The following is a 6827-nucleotide window of genomic DNA, read 5'->3' as shown; positions in this document are numbered from 1 at the left end:
AAAACCCGAAAATCTGCCACCTGCCAGTGCAACTCGTCGAGCCAGGCTTTGGACTCGTCGAGTTCATCAATGGACTTGGCGAGTTCAGCCTGGCAGAAGGCCATTTTCAATTTTTTTTTCCACTTTGAACAATTTCCAAATGCAACTATATAACAGAAAACTACCCATGGCTCTGATACAACTGTTGGGGTTTTTGTACTATAACACTCCTATGGTACAGAAACAACCTTAATAGCTTTGGATCTAAGTTTTCTCTAGTTATACATGCAATAAAAATTCCAAAGCATGAAGCCTACAACTAGTATACAATTTTGGTACATGAATCATAAAACTAGTTAGAATAATACCTCTTTATTGTAGCTTGTAGTTTTGGCATTTCAAGAGCTTAGCACCTCAAGTGTGATGCCTCAAATGGTTCACAAACACCATGAACAAAGGAAAACTTTGAGAGAGAGGCTAGACACACTAAAATCTCTTAAAATACATAGGTGTCGATTTTGGCTAAGGGGTAACATTTATATAGTGTAGGATTCCAAGGGTCATGGGTAAACCCTAATCAACACACTTAGGTTATGATCCATATCTGATGTGGGCTAACTCTTCATGGATACTTACATAAACTTAGCCCATTATGGATCAATAGCCCAAACAATATATATGTCACTGATTTACATAATCAGTCCCTGTTCATTTAATTAGTCTCTTTTGATCACTAAATTAATTCCAAATTAATTATTGATCAATACTAATTAAATATTATGATTTCTCAATTAAGTATATTATACTTATAATATATTAGTAAATCATAAATAGCCTCTTTCTCAAATATCCATCATGACATATTGTTATGGTGAAGGCAACCCAAATGGACCATGCTACTCTCGGGTCAAGTACATACCAATTATAGTTATGGGATTAGACACCTAATTCAACAGAACTCACTAAGTTTCGTGTTTATAGTTTTCAGTTTTGGTTTCAGGTACTTCCATTTCGAAGGGAAAGGAGCCAACATGATCGCAGCGCATCACACTACATTTTCCGCACATGAGATCTCTGGGAGTGTTACTCTGATATTGTTTTATCATGACATGTTTTGACTATTGATACAGTGGTTTTGATATGAGTTGATATTATGGATGTTTTTAGACAAATGGCTTTATAATTATTAAATTAAAAATGAAATTTTTGGTCTTGAATTTTGAGATATTACAAGTTGATATCAGAGCCTTGGTTTGAGGGATTCGGACACACCTTCGGGGGTGTCTGGACTCAAATCGAGGGTTTGAAAATTTTTTACAAGGAAAAACAATATTTCTAAAAATTGAAATTAAGGGTTTTGAGAAAGAACAAAGGGTGTGATGCGTGCGATCGGCCGAGCTCAAGTAAGTTTCCCCAAGATACCTATACATGTGTGCTATGATATATGATATGATTATGAGAACTGCATGCTAGATTAGGGATAAGGATCTAGGAAGGATGCTTTATATGCCTACTGTACGTGTATGAGAACTGCATGCTAGACTGGGGCTAAGGATCTAGGAAGATGCCTTATGTGCCTGTTGTATGTGCTTATTAAACTGCATGATAGTGCTGACTAGTCAGTGATATGATAGCCTAGTTAGGATATGCTTGGTTTTGGTTACTCAATGCCCGAATTTTGCTTGCTTTGTGCTTTTAGGAGTCCTAGTTATATTTAATTAACTAGTAAACGAATACGTTAAGTTACATATTACGAGGACTATATAATTTCAGAAGGTTAGGTTTAGCCCTATTTCGCATCTCTCGTTTGAGTCTAACCATTGTAGGATAGACCTCTCATTCGAAGAATTATCTGGTCTTAGTAATATGTAATGGTATTTGCGAGCTAGTTAGGGAGAGATAACATGGACCTCTTATGCAGCTGATGGCGGAGAGTGGGTCAGAGATTACCCTAGGGTAAGCCTAGGATGAGATTAGTGCAACGAGCAGTAGTAGTGAAAGGGACTTGGTGGACTCAAGGCAATTCTTGAGGAAAGTACGGATAAATGTGGAAGGTAGTATGGGCCTGTACTACTGAAAGCAGAGGATCCGTACTCGAATCAAGGAGAGCTGATATTAAACCAAGGAACTTGTAGTGAGCATGAGGTCTCTCGATATTATGTATGAATCTGATGATTGTGTGGTTTGTTTCGGAATGGTGATGACACGTCACGGAGCAGGAGGTTCAGGGTATGGGTCAGGTTAGGGTACAGGATCCAAGCCAGTTGATGATGGATTGCGCGAGTTCATTGCATCCGAGATTACGAGAGGCATCCTTGAGGCGGCCCCGGTGATTTTCCGGTCGATCAAGTAGGGTATCATTGAGTTGATGAAGGATCACCTTAGGGTATTCAGGAGTGACATGGCACCTAGCCAGTTAGGGAATCTCATGCTCTCTTTCAAGGATTTTAGGGGATGCGGGGCGCTAGACTTCAGCGAGGTGAAGGACCCCATTGTGGCGAGACGATGGATCACAGACATTGAGTCTGCGCAGGTGACGAGCTTCTGCCCTGAGGGGTCAAAGGTCAGGTTTGTTGTTGGTTGTTTGAGAGAGCGGGCTAGAGACAGGTGGGAGGCAGTCACCGATACTTTGGGAGCTCCAACCATTGAGGCTATGACTTGGTCGAACTTTGTGACCAGATTCCGAGCTGAGTTTGCGCCAGCTGTGGAGATCCAACAACTAGCCAACGAGTTCTTGGATATGAGACAGACTAATGAGTCAGTGGAGGAGATTACCACGAAGTTTAGGGAGAGGGCCTTACTGGTGCCTCAGTACGCGGGTGATGAGGAGATGAAGAAAATCCGGTACCATGATATGTTGAAAGCTGACATTCGGAAATATGTCAGCTACTCGGCATTCCCGACTTTGGATGGCATGATAGCCAGGGCGAGAGTGAGGGAGATTGATATAGAGCACATCAAGAAGAGTAAGGCGAAGACTGGGCAGACGAATGGGGTTTCTGGTAAGAAACCAAGGGATTCGACTCGAGGTCGAAGGGCCAGCAGGGCCGGAGCCACTATGGGAAATGTGGCAGGCCACACGAGGGAGTTTGCAGAGCTGGGGGATCGGGCTGCTACAAGTGCGGAAAGACTGGGCACTTTGTCAAGGATTGCACAGCCTCTACCCCCACCATTCTCCTGATTTGATTTCATTGCAATCAAAAGGGCATAAAAAGGCCAACTGCCCAAGATTGACATCAGGAGCGCCAGTGGCGGCGCCAACTCCAGCGACCCTACGGATTACGGATGGCCGACAGGGCAAGACAGATGCTCCAGTGGTGAGGAGCAGAGCCTTCCAGCTGACCGCCAAGGAGGCGCGTGCCACACCGAATGTGGTAACGGGTATGTTTTCTTCTCCCTAACTTTTATTACATGTCAGTTTTGATATTTATATTCTATATGTTTTATTTATGATCGTTCCATGTGAACGACATCCTAGTACAAGTATTATTTGACTCAGGGGCTACTCGATCATTCGTATCTCTTGCACTCAGCAAGAGGTTTGCTAAGACTTCAGGCATGTTGGATTGTCCTTTAGAGCTCGAGATTGCGGACGACCGATCCGTCCGGGCATCAGAAGTTTACATACATTATGTCTTGAGGATGTATGATGAGTGTTACCTCCTGGATTTGGTTCCCATTCCTTTGCGTGGGAACAAGGTCATCATAGGCATGGATTGGTTGAGCCCTAATGGGGCGGTGATCAACTGTGAGTAGCAGTTGGTTCGTGTCAGGAACCCAAGTGGGGGAGAGTTGGTGATTCAGGACGAGAGGCCGCAACGTGGGCCAACTTTGTGTTCAGCAGCGAGAGCTAGGCGCTACCTTCAGCAGGGTTGCACAGTTTATGTCGCATATGTTATGGATACCCAGGAGGGGGTAAGGCAACTGTTAACGATGTGCCAGTTGTGTGGGAGTATCCGGATGTGTTCCCGGAGGAGTTACGTGGGATACCTCCGGAGAGACAGGTGGAGTTCAGGATTGACCTAGTTCTGGGTGCGGCTCCGATAGCCAAGGCACCATATCGGTTGGCTCCTCCTGAGATGCAGGAGTTGTCTACACAGCTGTAGGAGCTGTTAGACAAAGGATTTATCAGGCCGAGCAGTTCACCTTGTGTCGCACCCCCAAACCAGAACGGCTGAAACGTTCGGGGGCGGAGGACATTAGGTAAGTATCACAACACATGCAATATAGTAATCAAAGTACAAACAACCATTGCATTATAAAGTATAAGCTTTACATAAGCGTTTACACATTACATATTCAAACACTGAAGTAGGTACAGGAGAAGACAAGAGTCACGGTACGGTACTAGGTAGTCTTCTCAAAATCTTCGGGAGTGTACCTGTCTACTGGATTCCTGAGAATACAAGTTATTTGGAAAGAGTAGATCAGCATTTAAGCTGGTGAGTTCATAAGTATTTTAGTTCTGTTAAGTATACCCTAAGTTCTTTGAATAAGTTCACTGGTTTCTCCAAGAAATCCTATATCTCATGAGGTGATTAACTGATAACCTCAATAGTTTCCCTCTGTAATTACTTAGTTTATACTGAATATACATAACATAATACTGAATTGACAGTTAAATGGGTGTATCTGCCCTAAGCCCACAACCAAACAAGGAACAGGAAGTAAGGCGGAAGTCACACATTTCACTGTCAATCGGATATTACTTATGTACAACTCTGATGTAATAACTAAGGAATTATAGAATTAACCACTAAAGGTCTTTTATGTTATACTAGTTTACAAAGATTGAATAACTAAGTTTCATTTGATAAGTGGTTTAATCCCATAAACCGTTTCCTTGGTATAAGTGGTTTAATCCCATAAACTGTTTCATTTGTAAAAGTGTTCTTAGTTATATCTGTTCTATAGTAAAAACCTTAGTATTAATCCTGGAGAGTATTGTATTATCCAAAATACTGCCTTGTGGTTTTAAATGTTCAAAACCAGAAATATAATACTTGATTTCATGTTACATAGCTCTTACTGTAAGTAAAAGCTACTGAAGGTATATCTGGTCGGGATGTAATTAACTTTTCTTACTGTTATAAGAGAAGTATATTACTTTGTAATTCACTCGTTGTTTTATCCATGTGAGTCCTATTAACCATACTAATATGACGGAAATGCCTGCAACGACGTTCTTCAGGCGTCGGAACTGGAATGATATTTGACACCCTAGGCCTGCCGGCCAAACTGTAGCGAACAGTAGAGGTGCGAGATTGTCAGTCCCATATAGATCTATACACAAATTCACGCTCTCCCTACAAGAGATTCTGGCTAATGGTGCAGGACTTAAAAAGGTCGTACTTAGATAAGTACACCGTGAAGGGTCTCACAAATTTATTGTTTCAACGAGATTTCTGATGTATTATTATTATTACCCGATGAATGCTAACTCTGGTACTTTGTATCGTACCCTTGGTTAATGCAAACCCGGTAAGATGTATTATTACCTCGAGTTTGCTAACTCGGGTACTCTGTATAGTACCTTTGCTAATGCCAACCCGGCAGAATGTATTATTACCCGTGATTGCGAACTCTGGTACTCTGTATATCGTACCTTTGTTAATGCAAACCCGGTATGATGTATTATTACCCGTGATTGCTAACTCTGGTACTCTGTATATCGTACCTTTGTTAATGCAAACCCGGCATTACCACGTGTTTGCTGACCCTGGTACTCTGTATCGTACCTTTGTTAATGCAAACTAGGTATGATGTATCTTTACTTCTTTAATATGTTGTTCGTATATTAAAGGTATTATACATATCTTGGTATAGTTGAATGAATTTTGGTAATTTTCTTGGAAAGTATACAGTTGTAAATCATACTTGTATCTTTAGTTTTGAATGATAAATTATACATATTATAATTTATATGTTCTATCTGATTAGCATGGTTTCTTATGGATGAATACCTTTGCTCAGCCTGATACAAAGGTGGTAATACCAAAAGGAGTAACCTTTTGTACTCATATATGTATAACATATATATAATTAAGAAGGAAACGACCTTCAGACAAATAATACAACCCTAATTCCACATCCAAACAAGGAAAATGATATAGGATAATTCATTAGTCCTAAGCCCTTCAAATCTTATTTATATATTTATACATATATAAACATGATTTTGGCATTTATAATTTGAAATAGTTTATAAAACATTTTTCAAAGAATTTAACGGAGTTTTTACATGACTTTAAGGATTTAACATGGCTTCACGTTATTTTGAAAGTATTTGGTAATTCTTAAAAGCATACAGAAATTCTTTGTGTGATTATTATCACATACAGTTATTAACACAATTTAATATTGTGTTAAACTTGTATTCCCCCCCCCTAAAAAGCATATAAAACCATTTAAAAAGGTATATTATAGGGGTATGAACTCACTTTGATAAGCGGTGATTCGGGCAGCGTTTCGTTTCCCGGAAAAGAGTTTGTTTGACGAAAAACCGGCTCAAACCGGGCAGAGTTTCGACAGGAGAGAGGATGAATTCTCGAGAATTCCGGGGCTCTGGGGCTTGCTTCAGGCTTTAGACTTGATACCGGGGCCTTCGGGGGTCGTGAGAAAGTCGAGGGGGTTAAAATGTGAATTTGGGTGAAAAATGAGGTGAAAAACCCTTCTTAGCCGAGGAGTCTCGCACCCTTTATATAGGGGTGCGAAGGTGCGGTCCGAAGTGGCAGCTGGCGAAGGCATGGATGACTCAGCAGCTACGTGGCAGCTTCTGCGAAGGCCACGTGCAAAGCTTCTGACTGATGGAGTCTTCGGATTGGCTAGGCTGCGGTCCAATAGGAGAG

Source organism: Lactuca virosa, chromosome 6, assembly GCF_052849685.1.
Source record: "Lactuca virosa cultivar CGN04683 chromosome 6, Lactuca_virosa_CGN04683_v6, whole genome shotgun sequence".
Taxonomy (NCBI): domain Eukaryota; kingdom Viridiplantae; phylum Streptophyta; class Magnoliopsida; order Asterales; family Asteraceae; genus Lactuca; species Lactuca virosa.
The sequence above is the reverse complement of the archived record's forward strand: the minus strand, read 5'-3'. Positions refer to the sequence as shown.